This window comes from Leopardus geoffroyi, chromosome D3 (assembly GCF_018350155.1).
Source record: "Leopardus geoffroyi isolate Oge1 chromosome D3, O.geoffroyi_Oge1_pat1.0, whole genome shotgun sequence".
Lineage (NCBI taxonomy): Eukaryota > Metazoa > Chordata > Mammalia > Carnivora > Felidae > Leopardus > Leopardus geoffroyi.
The window spans coordinates 50,794,369-50,822,110 of NC_059339.1; the positions used below are offsets into that span (position 1 = coordinate 50,794,369).

The 27,742-nt window shown below is 35.5% G+C and overlaps 1 long non-coding RNA gene across 1 annotated transcript; it reads left to right on the top strand.

The window, feature by feature from the left end:
* The first annotated feature begins 3,408 nt into the window (after window positions 1-3,408).
* On the top strand, window positions 3,409-19,583 carry LOC123588144. The gene is made up of 3 exons (XR_006707725.1): window positions 3,409-4,240; window positions 17,929-18,097; window positions 19,371-19,583. It is a non-coding gene; the product is annotated as an uncharacterized LOC123588144 (long non-coding RNA).
* The last annotated feature ends 8,159 nt before the right edge of the window (window positions 19,584-27,742 follow it).

Sequence of the window (27,742 nt, forward strand, 5' to 3'; positions counted from 1 at the left end):
TTGCATGTGGAAAAGGGTTAATAAAGTGAATCTTGAGTCACTCAAATGATAAATAATAACAATTTTTTCCAAAAATGTATACAACACTTAACTCCAGGATGGCGCAGAGCATTTTAAATATTTTAATTCAATATGTACAATTCTCACAATCACCATATATGTTATTTTTCTTATTTAACAGAAGAGAAAACTGAGAAATTTAACAGAGACATTTAACATCGCTCCTTGGGTCACACTGCTAGTGGGAAAGATCCAGCATTTGAAGCCAGATTTGTTAACCTTGCCAACCCATTTCCAGGCTTAAGGATATTCGGTATCTCCCTATATTCTGTAGGATAAATTCCATTCTTATTAACAGAGAAAAAAGGGGGGGGGATTGCACTTAATTTTATGGCTTCTGCATAAATTCTTAGATAGTTATTTTTCAGATTCCCAAAGCTCCTCTCATCTTGAAATACTTGTCATTCTGCCAACACACACTGTTTTATGAAGCCACTATATGTATATGTATTTTTCTCTGCTTGGAATGCTGTCCACCCCAAACCCTTCCTTCATCTGACTGGGAAAATCACGAGTAGCTTGTGAGAATCCACAGTCATCACTGTGTCTTTGAAGATCTAGAGAGTTCTTCCCTGAGATTCACATTCCTCAGTGCTAAAGTACATGAAGAAATGCTGGTTCGGCAGAGGCAAATTTTAAGACCCACTGCACTTTATTGTTATATATAGAGATGGAAATATTAAGAGTACAATTTGGAGAGGCAATGCTGGCACTAAGATTCAGTAAAGCAGAACAGAATAAAGACTTGTTTTGTGCAAAACTGCAAGTTTCAGTTAATTCCTTTTGTTGCCTTCTGGCTTAGTTTATTGGAAATACAAATTTTTGTAACAGGCATATTAGAATAGCAATAAAGATCAAGCTGTCAACATAGGGTTTCCTATCTAGATAGTTTGTGAGATTCATGCATCTGCCTATGGGTTATGCATTGCTAACTCCAGCTCCACAGAAATGAAACGTCACGAGCAGGAATGTGTGCTTTATTACTTAATTTGTGGCCTATCTTTGGATAGGACAGAGAATCAATGTCCTTCTATTAGTTTCCATATTTTGTTTTATAAGTCCCATTCCTGAATCGTCTAGTCATTGATGAATACTTCATGTTGAATAGCTGGTCATCTGATGAAGAGAGCAGGGCACCAGGGATTAGGGAAGTGATGCCAGTGTGAGGGTAATTGAAGGTGCCATGCAGATATTTTGCAACCCACATAAAGAGGAAAGTAAGATGGTAATGTCATTCTTAATGGCAGGGAAAAGGTCAAATGACATAGAAATAAAACAAGACAAAGTAAGCAAAGAATTAGACAAACATCAACTTGCTTTAAAAAGAAGACACAAGTTCTCCCTCTAAAAAATTACCAATATTCAGCTATGTATAGCTCTTCATTGTCAGCTTTTTGTCGCCTCTACAATTCTCTTAGGAATGGAAATTGGTGTCTTACAATGATAGCGTCTCTGGCTAATGGAATCTCCTCTCTCATCAGATTAGGGGAAGAGAAAGAACAATGTTGGGGGTGATGAATGTATAGGGACAGATAGTTTCTGGTGCCAGTCAAGGGTCATAGCATCAGCTGATCACATTCTTCCTGAGTCTCTATGGATTCCAGTGTGGAATTTATCAAACGGCAAGAGACAACTTTGCCACTGCAGTGCCGCTGACCTCTCCCACTATGTTTTGTCTGGAGTACACATAATTGTGCCAGCGTAGTATGGAATAGTGAAAGACTGTGAATTTTGGAGATGACCTGGGTTTCAGTTCTGAAACTGTTGCTACTTAGTTTTAAGAATTTAAGCAAGTTGTATAAACTCTTTGAATAACAGTTCTTACTTATGAAATATAAATTCGAAAGGGACTAATTTGCAGGATAAACAAAAACCTGGCTTATAATATGCATTCAGTTTCATAAATATTTTATTAATATAAGCAAAACAGGAAAATTTATAACTATTTTCTTTAGAAACCAAGGAGATTTGATGAAACTTTCTCACATCATGAGGTCAGCAACCTAAACTATTAGATTAAAAGAAAAACAAAAATTGCTCATAATGTTAATTCAAAGTAAATAGAAACTTAAGAAGCACAATTTCTTATGAAAATAAAAAACAAAAAGAAAAACTATATTTCAGATGAAATTATTATTCTATTAAGAGATATTGAACAAAGATCTACAGAAGTTAAGAAATTTGCATCATTAATGTCAAAAAACACCTTAGATACTAATGCTACTCTGTTTTATTCTATGTCATTTATCATGACAGTGGATCAACTAAATCTAAAAATTAGGATTAAACTAATTCCAAAAACCTTTGCTTTTTGCTGTAGCTTGGTGTTGTCTCTCCTCTATCTCCAACTTTAAATAATTCAATTTCCCATTTGACATTTTGCATTTTAACATTTATTGATTTAATGGGGTTATAGAATACTATCATTTTAATTTATACCATAAGGCAGTGATGGGGACGTCCAGGGAGAATTCTACAAAAGACTATGGTTATTTGAAAAAGGTTGGTATTCTAAGTGATGAGGCTGAAAGGTTAGATTATTAAAACAAAGGTAAGCCTTCTGGTGTTAATAGGGGGGCAGCAGAACAGAAAACAAAGCCCTCCACATTGCTAAAACTAATACAAACCCAGTGGTGGGGCTGGCTTCCTTGCAAAGGTGAACGCTGGATTTGTAAGGTCAGTATCCATTTCTTGTAAATGTACTGATAACAGGCAAATTGAATCCTGTGTTACTACTTTGTAATATACAGAGTGATGGTGATACAGAAGCAATTCAAATTCAACTTGCTAGATGCTTTATACAAAACTAAATTTTCTCCAGATCTTTCACATATAATGACTCTTTAAAAAAGACCCAAAGTGGTTTCTACTATAGACAGTGCATACTTCTGGACTCTCAACTCCATTTGGACCCTTTTCGCACTCACCATAATTTTCTTGTTATTTTACTCTTATGCCCTATTTCAAATAAATAAATAATAAAGGTAAATTTACTGAGAATAACATTATGCCAAATCATGAGCAATAAATTAGTTCTCAAAGAACAAGAGAGAAAAAAATTAACCAAGTGCTAGTTTCGTTATCAACCTATGGTAAAAACTGATTAATGTATACAGCTACAAGTTTTAAAAAGATATGAATTAACTTTATATCAATATGTGTACCTCATGGTATAATATTTTAAAATATTTCTATGAATTGCTCATATATAAAGGGATAGATATGGAAAAAGAAAAAAAAGAAAACTCTTTGAAGTAAAATTATTTTTAAAAATATCAAAAAAGGGGAAAAATCACTGATTTTAAGTGTCCTTTTCTGGTACACATTAGTTCAAAGAAGTGAGGTGTCTTTATTGCAAATGAGTGAAAGAGAAAGTCTGGGTGTGGTTAATTCACAGTCCAAATGTATTTGTGAGAAAAGAGAGAGGAAAAAAATTGGGAAATACTCACTAATGTTTGAAAATCTGATAGATATAAAATGAAATTACATAACATATAACATCTGATTATTTCATGTAAGTATTTTTATGGTTTACTGGCAATTTGGTTTCATTTTTCTGTGAATTTTCTTCCTCACCACCCCTCCCCCTTTTTCTATAGAGTAGTTTACCTTTTTGCTTGTTGATGTGTACATTTATCCTGGGTACTAATTTGCTGCTTGTCATGTGAGTATCTATGTCAGGCAGGTACTCATAAAAAGATGGAGTGAAAAATATGCAAGAGATTATGAGATCTTCACTTTAGGGTGGTGAGTAGTCTTAGAAAGGAAGGAAGAGAATGAATTAAGGGAGGATATACTTCAACTCTTTAAAATTTTATTTGTTAAAATTTTTGAAGTAAATATGGCAAAATATGTTTAACCTCACCTGAGAAATGGGACTTACTAGGAGCTCAGATTTCTCAAAGATGAGGGTCTAGGTGGCCCATTGGGTAAACTCAAATTGGCATAGGTTCTAGTCAAGAGTAGGGGAGTCAGGGGAGTGTAGAATGGGATGTAGAAGAGAAAGAAAATAAAAATCACTTCCAAACTTGAGATCAGCTGTGACAGCATGAGCTAAAGTTCATCCTACTGACCATCCTCTTTTTACTTTTCTCAGGACAAGAAACCAGTCAAAATCCTGGAAGAACTGCTCCCAGATGGGGTTAACTTACTATGAAGCATGATACAAGCATCACAAGAGGTAGTTTATAGTTCATTTTGTGGTTTATCATCCAAATCCTTTAGGATTGAAGTACCCTAACCCTTGACTGCTGAGAAAGTTGGCTGTTGATAGCTCATAGTCACATGCCATTGTGAAAATTGTTTACTGTCAAAGGAAGCTTCCTCACCCAGACAACATTCCCTCCCCAGGGCAGTTACAGGAATCCAAAGAACTGAGTGAGTCCCTTACCCAGATTTGAGATTCTCTGGAGGGTCACCCTAGTTTCAGAGCTCCCTGTGAGAAAGGCAGAATCCATTGCTACCATGACACAATTTAACCTAAATCACTCTCAGTCTTGGTTTTCGCTCTCCCTCAAAATTAGTGTTTATGAGAGTACTCTTCAATCAACCAAATTCAGGTCATCAGATTCCATTCCTGGGGAGGCTTATCTATTACTAGACTCTGAGCTTTAAAAGGTAAAAGTAGAGGGAAATTATTTTTAGTTTACATTTAAGCTGTCAGCCTAATTCAGTAGGCAAAAAAGAGGTAAGAAATCAAGATAAAATCTTTCATGAATAAGTCAGTGCTTTGGAACACAGCATGCTTGTATTTGACTTCTGAGAAATCTGGACATAATAGGACAAAGAAGAATTCAGAAACTCTGAGATAGATCTCCATTCATGAAATTCATGAAGAAAGATTGGTCTATTTTCATATAGTCAGAGTTTTAAACAATATACTAGTCCCCTTCTCCCATTTGTTCATTTATGCAACAGGTATTAAGCTATTCTTATATGACATCTACTTTACTAAGCAGAGATAATTCAAATAAAAGGCAGTCTCCGAATGCAAGGAACTAGTGAGAATATTGGTAATAAACCAAAAGTGACAAATAGTGTAATAGATGTTGTAATAGCCATTTACACAGGATCCTTTATGAATAGATGGGGAAAAAATAGATATAATGGGAGGGAGGGTAGAGGAAGTCTTCTTGGAACAAATGAAGATTGACTTTACCTTGGTAGCACAAGAAGAAATTACTTAGGCAGGAGATATGGGAAGAAAAACATGAAAGTATTTTACGTGGGAATGGTAATAGGTTCTGAGACACTTAAGGTAGTGAATTTGATATAGTTCAGTAGATCTGACATAAATATATTTCTTTAAAAATTTTTTAATGTATATTTACTTTTGAGAGAAAGAGAGAGACAGAGCATGAGCGGGGGAGGGGCAGAGAGAGAAGGAGACACAGAATCTGAAGCAGGCTCCAGGCTCTGAGCTGTCAGCACAGAGCCTGATGCAAAGCTCGAACCCACAAACCATGAGACAATGACCTGAGTCAAAGTCAGGCATCCTGACTCAACTGACTGAGCCACCCAGGCATCCTAAATATGTTTCAAAATAAGCCTATAATGGTAGGTAGTGATCAGCCATGGTGGTTCCTGGTATAAAGAAAATTAATTTGAATGCAATCCTGCCCAAACAGGGATGGATACTTTAAAGAAGTTAAAATAGAGGAATCTTCTGATCAAACACGTTTTACAAATAGTACTCTGAATGTAGACTACTATACATCCATTCCTAATTTAAAGATCAGAAATATAATCTCACAGAGTCCTGGATAACTATCCAATGGTGTGCAGAATAGTCCTAGCCCTTTTCTAAGTCTCACTAACAGGATACAAATAGATAACTCAGATATGTATCAGGATGATACCTAATGATATTTGTGTAGGGTTGAGGGTGGAAATTACAAGAGATAATGAAGCACCTTGGGGCAACAATGGGGGAGAACCCATCACCACAATTCGAATCAAATGATTACTAAAATTCAGTTTCTCATAATTGGAACTGAGACACTAGAAAAAGGAAAATTTAAATTTAAAGTACTTTAAGTTTCCTAGGGGTAGTGAGAGTGTGATCAGGAAAAAAAGTCTAAAATGGCTGAATGGGAAAAGCAGATATCATGAAAAATAAATTAATATGCAATAGTGGCCATGCCTAATGGGAAGCCAGAGTGCAATGGAGTCCACATGAGAGCAACCATAGAACTCAGCCCAGAGTACAAGCAAACTCATCTTATGGCTTCCATAGAGGTCAAGCCCTAGGGCAAATAGCAGGATGGAGAAGGTTGGAGAGTGCATGGGGATGGAAATGAAGATGATTCAGCATAAGATCTAAATGGCAGGAGAGGAAAAACAATTTTTTTCCAGGCTTTTGAGTTCAGAGCTGAGACCTCTATAATAAAAGATAAATTAATAACAGAAAAACAAACAAGTTTATTAACATGTACTTTTCATGTATACATGTGAGACACCCAGGGAAAAATTAGTAACTCCTCAAATTGGCTTAGGATTCAGTATTAGATACCATTTTAACATGGAAAGGAAAGGCGGAATATAGGATACAGTAAGTTCACTCCCAAAGTTTGGCTAAGAAAGCAAATACATTTATTGTCGTAAGTGGTAAGAATGGTGCAGTGGAGGGGCGCCTGGGTGGCGCAGTCGGTTGGGCGTCCGACTTCAGCCAGGTCACGATCTCGCGGTCCGTGGGTTTGAGCCCCGCGTCGGGCTCTGGGCTGATGGCTCAGAGCCTGGAGCCTGTTTCCGATTCTGTGTCTCCCTCTCTCTCTGCCCCTCCCCCGTTCATGCTCTGTCTCTCTCTGTCCCAAAAATAAATAAACGTTGAAAAAAAAAAATTAAAAAAAAAAAAAAAAGAATGGTGCAGTGGAATGGTGTCTTTAGTTTCCCACAAGAATGTGAGACACCCCCAATCACAGACCTGCTAATCTGTTATACCAGGCAGGTGCTACTGGAATGGAACTTTTCTAGCACTAACAAAACTATGAAGATTAAGATGACAAAGGTCCCATATGGACAGGGAACCCTTATGGCAAGCTTCCCTGACACCTGGCACAGTTGGACAAAGAAAATGCTCTTTCTTAGTTCCAGCCTATTTGGCTGTCTACCAGGTTCATGCTAGTACATACATGCTCCAGATGGCAGAGACCAGAGAGAATATTCTCACTGGTCACTAAGCCAAGCTCTTAAGACATAGAACAAATTGAAAGGAAACCTTATCTGACCTGTCATTCTTTTCTTTATCACAAATGACACAAAAGACAGAAATAAAAGGAAACAATTACCATTTCTGGGAGGAAAAAGATCAACAGAAAACAAGAGTACTCATAACAATTTTGTACCAGAGTCATTATGCCCAAGGAAATAGTTCATACAAATATTTTCTCCTGCTTATCCAAATTTGAAAAGGAAGGGACAAGAAATTTTTATCTTTCTCCTCAACCAGTCACTACAGATCAAGGGCCCCCAACTTTGGTAAAAAATTCTTATCCTTCACCTGTCGGCCAGTTTCCAGGATCCCGTACTGAGGCTCCAGAGAGAGTAGGTTTCTCAGAAAATCCCTTTGAGGTTACCAAACTGTGAGAGAGAAAGAACAGTTTTCCCTCTACTTTTCTAGGTTCTTGGCCGAGACACCCCTGTAATAAAAGACAGATTAACAGGAGAAAAACAAACAGAAGTTTAATAACATGTAGACCTCCGGTATACATGGGAGATATACCTCTTGTACACATGGGAGATATCTAGGAAAATTGAATAACTTTCCAAAATGGCACAAGCCACCACTTTAAATCGTGTCTCCAGCTAAAGACAAAAGATGTTGGTGGATGATAGAGGGCATAGGGTGATGTGATATGCGCCAGGGGCAAATGCTCAAGAAAGAATTCTTGAGACGTTTCCAGTGGAAAAAGGTGTTTTTATTAAAGCATGGGGATGGGACCTAGGGGCAGGAAGAGCCTCAGTGGGATTGTGAGGAGGAATTGATTATATACTTTGAAGTTGGGGTTGGGGAAAAAGACGAAGTTTCCAAGAGAATTTTCATATGTTAAAGGACGACTTAGAGGATCCTGGTGGTCTGGCTATCATCAAGTTGAGGTTGCTTTTTTGCCTCTAGCAAAGCATTAACATTAAGAAAGTTGTGAATTTTTTAAGGAATGTTGTATTCTGCCTGTCTCAAGTATTTATCAATGGGCTGCAGGTTGTAAGCAAATTTAATTTTATCTACATTTCTTTTGCCTTTGTTCTCCTCATCAAGTGGAGGCCAGTTATGGGAGGTTATGAGGAAAAGCACAATATATAAAGGTAAGGTTGTTATGCAGATTTAAGCCCTTGTCTTTATTGATAAGAGTTTCTAGAGATTTAATCATTCTCTTCCCTGGTACAGAGGGAGACACCCTTACAAAGAGAGATTTCTCCTATAAACATAAATGTTTCTTCCATTCAGTTTTTTACCATTTCTCCTGTGCCTGCAGTTTAAAAATAATAATAATAACCAGCTCAAGAAAATCTTATGCCAAAGAGACATCTTCTGGAATGGCAAACTCTGCTCCCCTTCAGTATAATGGTAAAGGGCATTGGGGTTTACAACATTGTAAGTAAGAGCAGAGGAGATAGGGCCTGATGGATCCTATTCCTGAGTGAATCCTGGAGAAATGGCTAGGTCTGAGAGGATTGGTTGCTAGACCCAAAGGACAGGTACAGAAAGGAGGCCCCTTTCATCCATGGTGGTGTTCAAGTACCATATGTAATTTATCATGTGGGTTTAAAAAAAAAGGAGATATTACTAAAATTCCAATGATTGGTGGCTTTTTCTTAGTTCTCCCTTACCTAAACAAGCTTCCTCAATTCTTTTGTGACCGTAGGGAAAGGAAGAAAGTAACCACAACTATTGAGATTGGATTTCCTGGCAAATCAGTTTGGATTTCCTGGCAAGTAAAGGCATTAACATTGGTTGATGAGGGAGCTGTGGGGCAAGCAGAGGGCAAAATACAGGCTGGCACACACACCCTCCCCCGTGAGGACGGAATATGTATGATATTCTTTGGACACTCCTGGCTACCCAAGAACAAGGGAAAGGGGATTAAGTGATTGCCATGGTGATGTGGGAAACTAAGGCAAATGAAAACTTAAATTCCCTTACGGCCTACAGCCATTGACAAGTCCTTGAAACAGAGTGACCTCTCTCTAGGAACTCAGCTAGGTTCCTATGGTGACACATTGCTAGGGGCAAAAAGGAATCTTAGCTTAACATCTCAACCTTGATGATCCTATAATTCTACTTCCTTTATCTCAACTGCCCCAAAATATATGCTGGCAATCATACTCCCAGCTTATGGCCCCCCAATATACATCTCATGTATATCTCATGACTGAGGTTTTATTAAATGGTAATAAATGGCATTTCCCTAGCAACAGCTAATGCCTCAAGGTTCTGGAAACCTTGCTTCCAAAGTACCCTAGAGACTTACTGTATCCCTGACCCCCTCCCCACCTGAGGGTATATAATGAGTAACCTGTCACAACTCCAGTACAGCTCTTTCTGCCCATGGGTCCTGTCCCCGTGCTTTAACATAATCACCTTTTTGTACCAAAGATGTCCTTAAGAATTCTTTCTTGACCATCAACTCTGGACCACCCCACCATCACCCCAAAACTTCATCATTGGTTATATACTTGGGACTCTAAATCAAGTTCTGTTACCAAGAAAATTGCAAAAAAGAAAAGCCACAATTCTGAACCACACATTAATCTGCTTGGATTTAAACCTTTTGAGTATTTTATGTGTGTACACATGGCTAATGAAGTCTCACTGAATTCTTTAAGTACTTTGTAATGATAACAGTAGGAATTATAAACAAGAGTTTCAAGAATTGGCCTAGCAAAATGCTGAGAGACAGGAACTTGGTTAACTCTGTTGTACAATGAAAAGACAATGTAAGACATAAACGTCTTACTGAAACATCATTCACAGGCCCTTTAAGTGAAGGAAAGACCTTGTGCTTCTCACACCAGGATTCCTCCTGGTGAATGCCATACTTTAATTCAAAATTTATATTTTACTCAGTGGAATGGCAGTTCTTGAATAGTTAATATTTTGAAAGAAAAAAATGAAAAACGAGAGGGTTTCTTATAGAAATTATTTGCAAATATAAGTCCCATTGTAAAATGTAAGGATTAATGTATTAATCAGAGCTTTGTGAACTCTCACATTAAGCAGCTTTGTTATGCTAATTCACTTGTAAATGAAGAATGGAGTGATTCCCATTATTGAAAATCATTCCTAAAGGCCTGATTAGAACAATAAAGATGTCCTTTATGCTTGTAAATTTTGCTAAGTTTTAGATCAGGAGTCTATTTTAGTGAAAAAGTCACCTTATTTTTTTCAAGTTGCTACATATCCATTAGGCTTCATACTTAGTTTTATCCAGCCCATGAAATTAACAAAAGAAATATCTGCTCGGGAAAGAAATGATACAAGACAATCTTGGGAATTTATTTCTTCCCAATGTGCCATTAAAAGGCCAATAATGCATAAAAAGTCAAATGATGCATCTACACCAGAGCTCAACACTACTGACTTGAGGGTTACATAGTCAAAAAAACTGTGTGGTTCTGGTTCCCTCTTTAAAGCTTTATTTTTAAAAATTTCAATTGTTGTGGATATTTAAAAATTGAGAGATTACATAAAAAATCCTGATATCTGGATTTTTGTGCAAAATTAGAAGACACGATAACAGCAGCATTGGCAATAATTAATCTTTCCAGTTCATGCCTCCAAACACTAAAGCTCATTTAATTGGAGGGATAGCTGAGGATTGACAGAACAATACGTGAGAAGAAATAAAATCATTCAATCGCAGTTAATTAGAAAGCAAATATTAAAAATACCACAAACTTATCCTTATATCTCCTGTTGTACTGAAAAGTAGTCAATATTTTGGGCATGGAACTATGAGATGCACCGTATCAAGCCTTTGATGACTTGCCTTGCCTTTTGTCTGTTGACAATTCTTCAATCATTAATTGGTTAAGGCAAGGAAGAATACAAATGCTCTTCTAATAGTTATAACAGATTTGATATGAAACCTAATACCAAGGTGGTAATATTTTTCTCAAGACTATGGTGTTTAAGTCAGTTTATTACTTTCTGAAATTCCTTTAAGATAAACAATTAACATGGGCTATATTAGCACTTGACAATTAGTAATATAAATTGAACAATAAACCATTTACTATCCTTAATGAATTGCACAATAGAATAGTTTACAGTGCTACCTAGAGTTTAGGTAACTTGGTCTTGACCCTATTAAAGAAATTGATTCACACGTGCCATCCAAGGGAAAATCTCCACCTTTTCATCAAAAAATTGGCTCAAAGATTTGGACATTTTGGTTAATAGAACCAATCTGCTTTTTAATAAATTTTAATCCAATTATTCACATATTAGTAGTACAACTATATGATTAGAGTCATCAAGTCCTGGTTAATTTGTGTCTTTAAGAAATTCATTTGGTAAGAAATAATAGAAAACTTCTTCCCCCTGAAATCAGTTTTCAGAAATAGCAATGATAAGCCAAGTACATTCTAATACTCTGTATCTCAAGACTGAAATCCAATGAAAGTCTTCTCATTTCTGACTTTGTGAAAATTAATGTATGCTGTTTAATTATCTTTTCATAATTAACATTCATAGTTGGTAGTATAAATAAAGAACTAGAAATTGAAGTTATTAATATGCAATGTGATGAAACTAAGTATGACATGACTTATTATGACTAAATATGACAATATTAAAATAATAGATTTCAAAGATCTTTGAAGTAGTCACCCTAAATACACACACGCATACACACACACACACACACACACACACACACACACACCCCTACACACACACACACACACACACACATACACTCATACATGTCACTCTGAGTGATTTAAAAATGGTCTTGGGCCCAGTCAAGATATAAAGTTGGAACAGAAGACCTGTGTGACTGGTTTTTAAAAGATCTACCAACTCTATGGCAGGGTAGAAAAGAAACACGGCCCTTGGCAGAAACAATCTCAACATCTCTCTAGAGGTATTCATACTAACGTTAAAAAATTTTCCACATATAAAACCTTACAAACATAAGTCCACAAAACAAAATTCAGAAAGCATGACAAAAATAAACCACCATGAACAAGGATAAGCAGAAAAAAAATCAAAATATTACCTCTCGATAATTAAACTCTCAGAATATTAATAGAACATTCAGATGTAAACTTAAAAAATTTTTTTAATGTTTATTTATTTTTTAGACAGAGAAAGACAGAGCATGAACAGGAGAGGTTCAGAGAGAGAGAAACACAGGATCTGAAGTAGGCTCCAGGCTCTGAGCTGTCAGCACAGAGCCTGACATGGGGCTCGAACTCATGGACAATGAGATCATGACCTGAGCTGAAGTCGGAGCTTAACCGACTGAGTCACCCCGGCGCCCCCAGATGTAAACTTTTAAAAACTGTTAAGGATGAACAAAGAATCGAAGAAAGAATAATCATGGTTAAAGCGAGGAAATAACAGAAGAATTCAAATCTATTTAAAATAATAAATTCAACTCTTGATTTCAGCTCAGATCCCAGTCTCACTGTGGGTGAGATCAGCTCATGTTTGATCCTTTGATCATGTGGGATCCTTTCTCTGCCTCTTTCTCTGGCCCTCCCCAACTGTGTGTACTTTCTCTTTCTCTCTCTCAAAATAAATAAATAAACATTTACTTAAAAAGTAAAAAATAAAAAATAAATAAATTGAAATTCTTAAAGTAAACCATGTGTAATTCTTGAAACAAAAAATGTGCCTAAAAATAGGCTAAATATGTTGAACATTGAATTAATGAGCTGGAATAAAGCCTTGAAGGGCCACTACATGTCTGCACCAAATTGGAAAACAATAACTTACTTGAACCAGATTCTGATAGAGTATTAAAAATTTATTGAAATGTGTATTGCCTGCATCTCTATCTTTTATAAAGGTTTTAATAAAATATTTCTTATAAATTTTGTTCAAATCCATTTCTTAATGGGTCTTAGAGAAGAGTATTATCCAAAGACAGGTTACATAATATGACCTGTATTTCATAAAATGCTCAGTTTCTTTGCCCATTCAATATATAAAACATTGTTATTGTGCAACAGTTACCCTATCCTCAAATTTCAGTTTTCTGGCAACAGGAGCCTTAATCCAAATCACACACATTCCATTGCCCTAGCCGACAGTTTCTAGACATGCCCATGTCTTCCTCAACCCCAGTGCCAGAGCTCAATCTAGTATTTCTTGTATTCAAAAGTAACTGATACAGTAAACCTATTTGTATTCTTAATGATTAAATATTTAGAATAGCTTTATAAAGCTTATATAATACCTTTATAGAATCCTTAATTCTATATAAGGATCTTTCTTGCTTGCTTGCTTGCTTGCTTGCTTGTTTTCTTGCTTTCTTTTTTTCTTCCTTTTTTTTTTAATGTCCCTGCAAATCTTATTAACTCTGGCTTTATATAGACTAACCGAGAAAACATCAACAGTCATTACATTGAATACTGTTCTTCAGTTTGGTCATTACAGAAATGATTTCTGTCTTTTCTCCATTTGAAAAACTCTCTAAAGAATGTCTATATCTGTGAGTTTAACCAGAAAGTGGTCAGGAACACAGACTCTGACATCAATGTGTTTCAGTTAGAATCCTCACTATGCCATTTAAAAGTTGTATAACCTTGGGCAAATCACTTTACCCCTTCTTGGCTAAGTTGCTTCATTCAAAAGAGAGGATAACTATTTTATCTGACTTACTGTTGTCAGGATAAATTTAATTTATATATGTAAGGCAATTATGTCTATTCATAAAAATAGTAAATACTGCATAAATATTATGATTAATATCAAAGTTTCACCCACTAAATTCATATTGTGTTAATTTTCATAACCTTTATGACTGCATCTGTAGCATGCATTCTTCATGTATTAAGTGACTATGGACAAAATAGAAATTCTATCCATTCATTCATTTATCCATATATTTATGTCCTTAGTAACAAAATAAATCACACTTTTCCAGTCTCTTTTCTAAGTCAAAATAAACATACAATTTAGTGGAAGAGTAAAGTCATGAAAATGAACAATAAGAACAGATTTTCATTTAACTTTATGGTAACAATACTTACGTTTGCCTGGGGGAGTTAGGAAAGGTTTAGCAGACTAAAAAACTTTTGAATTGAAACATGAAGTAAAATATGTCAGGCCACTAAAGGAGTATGGGGGAAAAAGAAGAAAGAAAACTGGAAAATCAGCCCTCCCTTAAACAGTTAACAGAAGGTCGGAGGGAAATTTGAACTCTGTGGCACATTGAAGGTGCTGGTTCAATCCCTGCCTAGATTAATTCAAATTCCAACATTAATGTCTAGTAGAAGGAAAAAAAATTTCCAGGCATAGCAATAACTTACCTGAGTCATTACTGACCTACTGAAGCTGTCTAGCTTTTAACAAATATCTATGAGGCATGTAAGAAGGAAGAAAGATAAAACAACCCACTGCCAAGCCACCAACCAACCAACAGAAGAAGACTTAAAATATGATGCAGATGTTGGACCATCTGCCAAGAAACTTAAAATAACTATGATTAATATGTTAAAGGGCCTAATGGAAAAGGTAAACAGCATGTGAGATCAGATAGATAATTTCAACAAGGAGATGCAAACTATAAGAAAGAATCATCAGAAATACTAAATACACAAATACTCACATGCTCACACACACACAAACACAAATGTAACAGAGAAGAAGCATGGTTCCAATAGGCTCATCAATACACTGAACAGAGCCAAATAAGGAATTAATAAACTTGATAGATGAATACAAAATTATAACTGGAGACCTCAACACTCCTTTCTCAACAATTGATAGAATAGACACAAAATCGATAAGAGCATAAAAGACATGAACAAAACTACCAACTGATTTTACCTAATTGATATTTATAGAACTGTTTACCCAACAAATACAGAGCACACTGATGCGAGCCTGCTTGAAATTCTCTCTCTTCCTCTCTCTGCCTTTCCCCCACATGCTCTTTCTCTCTCTCTCTCTCTCTCAAAATAAATAAATAAATATTTAAAAAAAGATGTATCATATTCTCAACTATAAAACAAACTTTAACAAATTTAAAACAATAGAAATCACATAAATAATGTTCTTGAATGATAACAGGATTAATTAAGAAAACATTAGTAAAATGCCTGGAAATCCCCAAATATTTAGAAACTACACAATATATTTCTGAATAACCTATGAGTCAGAGAAGTCTCCAGGGAAATTAAAAATATTTTAAGCTGAATGAAAATGAAAATACAGCAGATCAAATCGTTGGTACATAGCTAAAACATTGCTTAGAGGGGAGTTTATAGTAATAAATATTTATATTATAAAATATGTCTCAAATTAGAATTCTAAGCTTTTACCTTTAAGGGTAAATTGAAAGTAAAGCAAGCAGAAGGAAGAAAATAATAAAGTTAAAAGCAAAAATCAATGAAATTGCAAACAGGAAAATAGTACAGAAAATCAATGTAACTAAAAGCTGGGTTTATTTTTTTTAAAAAGTCAATTAAATGGATAAGCCTTTACACAGACTGAATTTTAGATAAGAGAGAAGATGCAAATTATTAATAAGAATGAAAGCATGGACATTACTATAGTCCATAGACATTAAAAGGATAATAAATAAATACTACAAAGAATTCAGTGCCCATAAATTGGACAACTTGGATGAAAGGGATCAATCTATTCCTTAAAAGACACAATTTACTAAAACCTATTCAAAAAGAAAATAAGGTGACTCATCCTACTTCAATGAGGGAAATTGAAGTACCACTTTCAAATATTCCAATAAAAAAATTCCATACCAAGATTATTTTACTGATGAATTATAGAATTTATAGAAGAAATATCAGTTCTTCAAATTGTGTTAACCTTTAGGGAAAATATGTGAAGAGTATTCAGGAACTACCTTACTGATTTTGGCTACTTTTCTTTAGTTGCAATATTATCTCAAAACCAGAAACATACAAAAAGTAGAGGGAAGGAATAAGAGAGACTTCTAAAAAGGTTGCATTTTATAGTAAGAGCAGCATATTGATTATTTGAACTATTGAAATTTCAGAGGATTCTTGAGCCTTCCAATTTTGATTTTCTTCAGGATGTTCTTTCCAGGACTATTTTGACTAATCAAAACATATTATGAATGTATACTAATTTAGAGAGTAAGGTATGACCACTGAGATAGACTTACAGATCAATAAACAAGATAGAGTCTAGGAATAGAGCAACACAGTTGATTTTTAACAAACCTATCACTATAATTCATTGAGGATCCATAGTAATGTTAGGGCAACTGGATGTCTACATGGGGAAGGAAAATAAGACTTGATCCTCACTTCACAGCATACACAGACATGAAATCAAAGTGTGTTATAGACTCATGTGAACACTAAAATAATATTATTTTAGAATAAAACAGAATGTTTTTAAGACTTTTGGATAAGTAAATATTTCTAAAATGGAAATAAAGCAAGGGCTCTAATTCATTATAAAACTAACACAACTTGATTTCATCAAAGTAAAATGGTTATGTATTGGAAACTATAAAATTAAGAAAGTTAAAAGGCAAGCCACAGACTGACAGAAAATATGCTATACATGTATCTATCAGACTTGTGTCCAGAATATATAAAAATTTCAAGATAAGACAAACCAATTTATTTAAAAATGGGCAAAGTCTTTTTTTTTAACGTTTATTTATTTTTGAGACAGAGAGAGACAGAGCATGAACAGGGGAGGAGCAGAGAGAGAGGGAGACACAGAATCGGAAACAGGCTCCAGGCTCTGAGCTGTCAGCACAGAGCCCGACGCGGGGCTCAAACTCACGGAAGGTGAGATCATGACCTGAGCCGAAGTCGGACGCTTAACCGACCAAGCCACCCAGGCGCCTCAAAAAATGGGCAAAGTCTTGAAGAGAAATTTTACAATAAGAAGATATTCAAGTGGCCAATGAATACATCAAAGCATTTTTTAAGACATGAGCCATTAGAGAAATGCAAATTAAAACTACAAGTAGATACAATACACTTATTAAACTGTCTAAAAGTAAAAAGATGGAAAACACTAGATGATGGTGGATATTTGAAACATGGCTCATACTTTGCTGATGGGAGTGTAAAATGGGAGAATCATTTTGGAAAACATCTGGCAATTTCTTTTAAAGTTAAACATACACCCCCTCTATAACCCAACAGTTCTATTCCTTTCAATCCTGAAATTCCTGAGATGAATAAAAACATACGTCCATAAACATATGCCCATTACTTTCATAATGTGAAAGCAACCTAAAAGTCCAGCAAGATAAGAAATGGCTCAACAAATGTGATATATTGCATAATAGAATATTAAATAGAAATGGTAGGGACTAGAGCCAGGTATATTGTGTTAAGAAATAAATGAAAGAACAAAGTGTAAACTATACCTCTTATGTAATTTGTTCTCGGTTGGACATTACTGCTCTCCAGGTGGAACTTTCAATGCACATGTGTGCTTCTGTGGTTTCCCATTAATGTGAATGTACTTCTGATATTTAGTACAGAGGTGAGCAGGGAAGCTAGACATCTGGCAATTCATAGGACATAACAAAGATTTTTCCTACATTCTGATCAGCTTTTGAAATATCTCTGACATATTCATATAGTCTAAAATAATGTTAAGAACTCTCTTTCCCTAAAACCTCAATTCATATAACATACACAAAAACGTTTTTATGTAGTTTTAATGCACACTGTATTTTTCAGGAAAGCAGCTATCATGTAAATCAACAGAAGTTTTACTTTGTGAAAACTTGTTCCCACCTTTAGAAAATACAACACTAACAGCAATGTTAATGTTTGAGATTCCAGAACAACACATTCATATCAATCTGTTTTCATAGCTGTTGAATTAACAAATATTCTACAAACCAGAGTAAGTAGCTTATTTCATTATGTCTTCTATATGAGGTCATACCCAAACATTTTCAAACTGAAATGTATATTGTTATAAGATATTTTTATCTATTTAGTTTGTATTTAGAGTTTTGTACTGATAATAACCTAATTTGTAGGTTATTATCTATGTGTTTCATTTTAGGATAGAAATAGGGTGTTAAAATATTTATAATACAACGTTTTAAGTCTAATGGAGTCTAGAATCACTGTTTTACAAACTTGTGAAAAGAAGAAGAATGTAATGGTAATTAAAGGTATATTTTTAAGTTAATTTAATTTAATGTAAAATTGGGAAATGGAGAAGATCTTAGGTCTATAGACACAGGCAGAAGTGGCAATGAAGAAGAGGCTAGATAGACAGAAGGACAATGTGGGTAGTATTAACTTAAAGAGATTAAATGGGATGGTTAGAAATATAGTTTGTCTTAATACACCCACTAAGATACACCTGATAAGTCCTACACCAGTTATCACCTATATCAGAGTCTTTATATGTATTTCTGAGTAATTTTTTACTGTTTCCCATTACCATTGTCTTCCCCAATTGACTCATAAGTTCCTTAAGTAAAGGGGCCAGGAACTTCAATCATGTACATTGCCAAGCAGTTAACATGTGTTAAATGCTCTCGTAGTTAATTACCCATTTGAGAATGGAACCTGACATAGATGCTGGGTGCGGAATATTGATGGGACAGAGAAGGGCCTGGAAGAGACAGAATGCACACCCAGCTTTGTTGCCAATGATGCAGCCATCCTCTCCTCTACCTACATCTTTTATCTCTGACTTTAAAATATCAAATAATGGATGAGAGTGGGATCCCAGCCAAACATAACAGATGACTTGACTTTGACCTTTGAAAAAGTCAAGCTTTAAGTAATAGTTGTGACTTGTGGGATAAATTACTTCGGCAATGGAGGGCAAGTGCCCCATGGGCCAGATCAGGTTAAAGTTACAGTATTTTGTTGTACTGTCTTACCTTGGCCTGATTCTTCTGTATAATAAGGCTTTAGAGCTATTCACATTTCGATCCTAACAGTAACAGCAAGAAACTATTCTTATCTCTGTTTTTCAGATGAGGAAACTCAAGCAGGGGGTTATATGACTTGGGTAAGATCAGTCAAGAAATCAGCAGGTTGAAAATAAACATCAATTCTCCTGAGGTCAGAACTTGTGTTCCAAAAAGACATGTTACCTAATCATGCAGAAATGTAATAATTGAAAGAAAATATCTCTGAATTTATTCTTCCAGATTTTGATCACTTGAAGTCAGGTTAAATGAAATAGCAGACCCTGTAGAAACATATAACTTGGAAAATATTTACTTTATAATAGTAAATGACATGGTAGCACTCAGAAAGCACCTTCTCAGGTATGTTCAAGTTGTGCTTGGCCCAGTTACTGAAATTAAAAGATATGAATTCTACATCTAGATTTAACACTAACTTATTTGATGTTGCTTTAATCATTTTAATTGTTTAGGTTTTAAATGTTTGATACATTATATATACATATATGTGTGTGTGTGTTTGTGTGTGTGAATTTTGTATACATAAAATTTATATAAATATGTAAAATTATATATGTGTATATATATATACATACATTGTATATATATATATATATATATATATATATATATATATATATATACACACACATATAGATATATGTATATATATAATGTGTTAGACACATCACAGTACCTGTTTCATAGGATTCATCCATCCAGGAGTAGCTATGGGTCATCTATTATTCACCATGATTTTAAGGGTAGAGATTAAAAGAGAAGTCACGTAAACAATCTCAGGAAAATAGATTGTAGCCCTTTATGATGGAAAAGTGCTCAAAATTTCACAGAGTCTGTTGGATACTCATTCATATTGTAAGATCTTACAGCATCAATTTTTGAAAAACATCATCATTGTCATCCTCTGGCACTGTATTGTTCCTTCCCAGATTTATTTTTTACACATAGCACTTGTCATAATCTGATATTCATATTTTAGAATTATAAGCTCCACAAGAGAGGACAGTTATGTTTATTTTTCCTTTTTATGGCCCCTGCACTTAGAAAACTGGTTTGCATAGAATGCACTTTTAAAACATTGACTGTACGAGGTGAATATGAGAAATTCTGATAGATTAGTTTAATCAAGACTTTTCTGGGCTTATATCTTTAAGAGAACTCCACGTAAATTATCTATGTGCACAGCTACATAATGATCGCTTATGCTATCCTTAGGAGCTATGCCTGCCAAATTGGTCAATGTTTTGCCCTGTCTTTGTTCTATGTGGTCTTTGCCCTGTCCTAGAGGAGCTGCGATTCTGTGCATGCAACAAGGAAACAACTGGACCAGAAATACAGCTGTTAAAACTTGTCAGCCCAACAGGAATGATGAATCTATGTTGAGAAATAAATGGGTATTTTATTGGAGTAAGAGTTAACTTCCATGGAAGGAAAAAAAAAAAAGGTAGAAGGAAATAAAAAGCTCTGCCACATACACTTTTGGAGGTAACATGTTTAGAGCTCTATCCTATTTAGTGTTTCCACATAACCAGCTCACAGACAGCTGCATTAGTATTTGGACATAATCTTTCCAATATAGAAAGTAGTATTTCAAGTCATTCCAGCAAGCAATGAATTGATACGGCCATACATCGTTTTTAATAATGAAAGCCTATTATGCCATTTTTTCCCTAAAATCCCAGATAAGGTTCTAAGTCCTAGAATTCAATTCAAATATTCTCTTATTCTCTTATTCTTAGGGCCATATCCTAGAAAGAAGCACAGCATATGATTACTAGGTGTACAATAAATCCTTCCCACATAAATGAATTTTAAAAAGCTAGAGAAAGGAAAAATTCAAGATATTTCCCAAATATTACACACGAATGCAATTGTATGATTATATTTTATTTTTACTGCTATTGTGTCCACATTGTTTCAATCCGTACAGTTATTATAATTATAAGCATCAATTACACTCTATATGTTATACTAAAAGAATTATGCTCTGCCATTCAGGCTATAACACAGGGAGGAAGAAGTCAGGCCCCCTCACTTGGAATGAAGGGGCTGACGTTCTGGACAGAACAATCCAGAAGTAACTGAAGAGCAGAACACTGAAAAGGAGAGAGAAGCTCAGAGAGAGAACCCTGGAGACCTACAGAGGATCCCTGCAAGTGTTCAGCTGAGTACTGAACTGTTATGTAAAAGGAAGTGATCTGTATGTAACCAGGGAAAGGGTTCTCTGAAAGGATTAGGTGTAATAGTGCCCTCTGCTCATACAAGACTGAGAATAGTGTCAGTTCCCACCATCCACATGGGAAAACCTGAAGGTTTATAGGGAAGTGAGTACACAGAGTGTCTTGGGGTTTACTTAAGTAATGAAGAGGAATTAGCGTTAGACTGAGCTTTGCTCCAGTCCTCCTTAGCAAACCTGTCAACAAGAACCAAAAGAGAGCCATTTCTTTCTTTTTTTTTTTTAAATTTTTTTTATGTTTATTTATTTCTGAGACAGAGAGAGACAGATCATGAGTGGGGGAGGGACAGAGAGAGAGGGAGACACAGAATCAGAAGCAGGCTCCAGGCTCTGAGCTGACAGCACAGAGCCGGATGCAGGGCTCAAACTCACAAACCGTGAGATCATGACTTGAGCCGAAGTCGGACACATAACCCACCGAGCCACCCAGGCGCCCCAAAAGAGAGCCATTTCTAAGTAATGAAGCCATTTCTTAGATCTAAGTCTAAGAATGTTTATAGTAAGACAAAAATACCTAGCATCCAAAAAAGGTAAAATTCACACTGTGGGGTATCAAATAAAAAATTAACAGGCATGAAAGGAGGTAGGAAAATAAGACTCATGATGTAGAACAAAATTAATCCAAGCTGACTCAGAACTGACTTGGATGTTAAAATTAGCAGACAAGGACATTAAAACAGTTATCTTAACTGTATTCCACATGTTTAAAAAGTTAAGTAGAGATAGGAAAGATATAAAAAAGACAAAAACCAAACCCTTAAAAATGAAAACTAAAATACCTGAGATAAAAAATACACTCAATGAATTTAACAACAGATTACACACTGCAGAAGAAAATATCAGTGAACAGGAGAAACCATCCAAAATGAAGCACAGAGAGAAAAGGGAATTTAAAAACAAAATGAAAGAGCACTAGTGAGACGTGGGATAACTTCAAATGCCCTAATATACATGTAATTGGCATTTCTGAAAGGATTAAGGGGAGCAGAAAATGTTTCAAGAAATAATGGCTGAAAATTTTCTAAGTTTGGTAAAAACTAAAAAACCCACAGATCCACAAATCTCAATGAATCCTGTGCCTTAAATACTTTTTCTCTGAAACAAACAAAAAAAAAAAGCTAGACCAAGTTACATCATTATCAAATTTCTCAAAACCAATGATACAGAGGAAACTTACATTTTTTAATGTTTATTTATTTACTTATTTTTGAGAGAGAGAGAGTGCACATGAGCACACAAGCAGGGGAGGGGCAGAGAGAGAGGAAGACACAATCTGAAGCAGGCTTCAGGCTCTGAGCTGTCAGCACAGACAGGGTGTGAACCCATGAACCATGAGATCATGACCTGAGCTGAAGTCAGATATTTCACTGACTGAGCCACTCAAGTGCCCCATACAGAGGACACTTAAAAACAGCCACAGTAAACAGACATGCTATACACAAAGAAACAAATATCGGGATGACAGTAGATTTACTACCAAAAGCAATGTTCTTTGTTAATTACCAATATAATAATTATCAATTAGCAATACTGATAATTATCTTTTAAGTCAAGAAGGTAACTATTAGAGATTTTGGAGTTAAAAAAGAACAAAGCAAATAAGTAAGGCATTTATTAACTCCAGTGAAAACAGAAAGTTACAGAAGAAATGATTATTATGATCATAATATACAGCATTGCTCAGTTGTAAATAAGATTTAAAGTGATAATATGAACACTGATTATTATATACCACATTTTTTATATGTGGTATTATATACCACGGTTTTTAAAAATGTGGTATAATTATATTGGGAGGACATGATTATGCACGTGCATTATAAGAAAGCAAAGACCTTGCATTTTATATGGGTGTAATCAATGACATTTAATAGTGGTAAAATGAGTGAGCTTATGACACATTATTCAGATATTTCAGAAAAGACCGCTCAGATGGATGAAAATGGTTGCTTTTGTGTCAGTGCTGGCTTCCCATGAAGCCATGTGATTCCCATGCAACTACACAGGACCCCAGACTCTGAGGGGTCCTATGCTTGATTTAATGCTCTGCTGTTGCAGTCTTGAAGTCTTTAATAATTTTATCTTTGAACTTACGTCTTGTGAGTAAGGTCCAATGGGACTGTAGAGCATATATGGAAGCAGTAGATACACACAATGTGTGTCCCCACTGTTCCTTGTTAGCTCATGTGTAGATAACATTTGAGATGCCTCATTAGCTCAGACTTCTGGTGGACCCATAACTGGTGCTAGCTCAGCAAGTCAAATGGTGGAAAGTATGCATGTTACATCTATAACTGAGTTAGTGGTAGTGGAACTTCCCTGAATTAGCCAACCACTTACACTGAAAATGATAACATAGAAGGAAAGGGAAGGATGAGCCAGAGGTAGAGGGTGTTAATAAAATGTGTATGCATGTAGAAGTAAAATAAAAACAATCAAGTCATTTTGTGCAGTATGTCCACTGTTCTGGTAAAACTAAATGCATATTCATATACAAGCTATGGAATACAAATTGTGTAATTTTGGTGATTCCATATACAAGTTAAATGCTTTTATATTTACATTTTAATACAGTCATCGCCTAATATAAAGATGAATGGCAAGACTCGTTAAATAATTTTTTTACTTAAAATGACATTAAATAAAAATAAAACACCATTACAAGTTGCAAGGCAATGGAATAAAGGAAGAAAAGTGTTTACACTTTAGTACCTTTAACAGTATTTTTTCTTGTTTTTAGAACAAAAGTTCCCATATTTTCATTTTGTACTGGACACCACCAATTTTGTAGCTGGCTGTGCTTCAAGAATCAAGATCTCAAAGGTAGGGAAAGGGGGAACTTTGGTTTTCCATATAATCCCATTGGATTTTTTAATGAGAAATATGCATTGTTTTGCTGGAAACAAAAATTGAAATTAAAATGCTAACAGTAATAGGTACAATTAGCCAGCTAAAGAGAGGGGAAATAATTCATCTGACCAAGGAACCACGTGTGAAAATGAGGGGAAGTATTGGTGAGTTCTAAGGATCAAAATCCTGGAGGCAGGCCAGAACATCAAGAACCTTAATGGTGAGTAGACTGGGAAAGAGTATGAGATCAGGAAGAGTCTTAGGATCCATGTGAAGGAGTTTGGATTGGATTTTTCAAGTGATAGAAGACACTGAAGTTGTTAAACAGGACAGATTTTACTTACAGCAGGCTCAATGGTGCAGCAATGAAGGTAATTACACTTTTCGAGGCCACGCCCTCTCTAGAAATTATAATACATGATGATGATTAGAAAATGAGACGTTTGAGTGAATCATCCAACTAAACTTGCAAATCAATATATCAGATCTAATTTAAAGTAATGTGGGCGAGTTTATCAAAGTGATTAAAATTTACCACAATGCTTTCAGGATCAAAATAAAAGAACACTCTAGCGTTTTTTTGAAGAGATATATTTTTCATGAATAATTATTTTCGATTTTCCTACACAGAGTATTACTTTATTCTAGTTACTACTTAGTAGCAAAATGGCCAGAAGAAGCCTTCTGATCTTCCTGTCATATCATTATCACTATTTTATTTTACCTTCACCTACAGAGGAGGGATTTTATTTCAACTGCATAAATGTCTTCAGATTTTCCTAAATCGACTGATTCCAACCTAAATGCAATGGTACCTTTGCTTGAGGTGGGAAAGGGCCAGGCAGAGAATTATTCATCTCTGCTGAGTAAATCATTCAGAGCCAGGTAACTTAAATTTCTAGAGATGATGAATAGCTACATAGGCAAAGGTAAGGCAACATTTCCTTTGGGGCAATGGAGGATGATGAAAATCATCAATGAGCTGCTAAAGAACAAAAAAAAAGTAATGCAAATGTCCTTAATATTCCTCAATGATGCACCAAAAATGCATTAAAATGTTAAAACTATTGTTATAATTTGAAAGCATGAAAATTGTATATGCCTCAAACAGAAAATGGAAAAGATAATACAGAATCACAAAATTGTGGATTGATCAAGTGGATTCTGTTGACAGACCTTTTTTGCAGCAGATGGAATCTGTTATCGTAAAGCTATGAGACAGAAAAACTTCATAAAGATCGCTTTGAATGTCAGTTTCCCTGTGTTATATAAATTTAGGGATTTGAGACATACAAAAATGTGTGAGATAAAAGATACAATGCAGGATGTATTCTAATACACCATAATTTATTGCTATTTTTACATTAAATATCACATTCTTATAGGGAACATTATTCCCTATTCAGAAGTTATGCCACTGGTTCCAAGCTAGTTTTTCTAATAAAGAACATTGTGTACAATATGAATTTCTCTTAAAACAGCACATATAACTAGTTTAACCTAGTAGCTGTGCCTACTAATTTAGTCATAGTTCTTGAAAACCACACACATTTGGTTCTATACCAATAGACTGGATGAAAAGAAGGTAGAAGGAAAGAAATGTTTTTTATGGTTAAAAAAAGAAAAAGACCTAGGGGAAACTGTTTATAGTTTGTTAAAATTCATGCATCTTCAGGAAAAACTAATGATATCAGATTTTAACTATGTTTTGGAAAGTGGACATTTCTCCTGCATTCGTTAATTTAATTGGCACAGTAGAAGTTTTAAGTGTCCTTTCACCTTTGGATACGGAGCTGTAGTTTTAGCAACAGTCTTTCTAAAACAGTAAAATTATTTAATAGAAGCTCAAGATTCCAAAGGTTGTATTAGAAAAAAAAAAAAAAAAAAAAAGATCCTTTGAGTAAAAGGAGTCTTCATAATTTGGTGAAGGGAAGCTTTTAAGAACCAGTCAACACATACTTTATAATCAGTTGCTTTGGGGCAGGGAGTGTCTCGGGGCATCAGCGACTGTGATCATTTAGGGGGGAATGAATCCTTTAGCAGGATCATTTTCCTCTTCCCTAGGATATGTAGCACTGGTCTTAACAATGTCCTGCTGGGAAAGCAAGGGGTTAAGAATGATATATTGAGGCCCTAGCACTATGCTGCAAATGCAACATTTAAATGGCTATTCATTGGTGCATCTGGGTGGCTCACTCAGTTAAGCATCAGACTTTTGATTTTAGCTCAGGCCATGACCCCGGGCCTTGGGATCTAGCCCCACATCAGTCTCCCTACTGGGCATGGAGCCTGCTTAAGATTCTCTCTCTCTCTCTCTCTCTCTCTCTCTCTCTGTGTGTGTCTCTCTCCCCTTCTCGTTTTTGCCCCTCTCCACGGCTTGCACAATATTTCTCTCTCTTTGAAATACAGAAATCTTTAAATTAAAAAAAAATGTTTGGGGCGCCTGGGTGGCTCAGTTGAAATCAATCAACTCTTGATTTCAGCTCAGGTCATGATCCCCAGGGTGGTGGGATCAAGCCCCATGTAGATCTCTGCACTCAGCATGAAGCCTGCTTAAGATTCTCTCTCTCCCTCTGCCCCTTTGTCCCACTTGTGTGTGCTCTCTATCTAAAATAAAAGAAAAAAAGAAATCTTTAAATAAATGGTTATTCACAAAAATTCTAATGAGGATGAACAGTTAATACACTATGTTAGTGAAGATATATATACATGGATTATTGGACACTTATGTACTATTTGTAAAATCTTTGAGCTTTTCTGTCTTTTTTTCATAAAAAACTCAACACTAGAAAATCCTCAGAGACATAAAAAGGAATATTTGAAGAAATTAGAAGCTCCTGAAGTTTTCCTGATTCTCCAAGGGCAGAGGGAGCAGGGCTTTATGGGACAGAAGTGCTTGGGGGGTGGGGGTGGGAGGGCGCCTGGGTGGCTCAGTGGTTAAGTACCTGACTTCTTCTCAGGTCACGATCTTGCAGTTCTTGGGTTGGAGCCCCGTATCTGGCTCTGTGCTGACAGCTCAGAGCCTGGATTCTGCTTGGGATTCTGTGTCTCCCTCTCTCTCTGCTCCTCCCCCACTCATTCTCTGTCTCTCTCTTTCTCTCTTAAAAATAAACATTAAAAATAGAATGACTCAGGAATATCTTAGGATGTTCCACCTCTATTTGCCTTCATGATCTTGAGACATCTTTTCTTCTTTCATTCATCAGGATTTAGTGGTGAGGTCAGCTGAGGTTTAAAAATGCTACTCTTTAACTACCATAGGGAACCTTTAATTATAGAATGGAATTAATGTGATAATGATTTGAATTTAACTATTTGAAGACAGTGAGTAGCAAATATCGATCAATCCCTTGGTCACTAGGTCTTTGTGGGGAAAATCCATGGTGGGGAAATCAGACAGGGAGCACTCTGTACATTCTCTCTTTCTCGCTGGCTATGGCTTTATTTCTTTTCTTTAAAGCTTGTCTTTAAAGCTTCCATTTCTCTTTAGCTTATGATTAAATCTCTT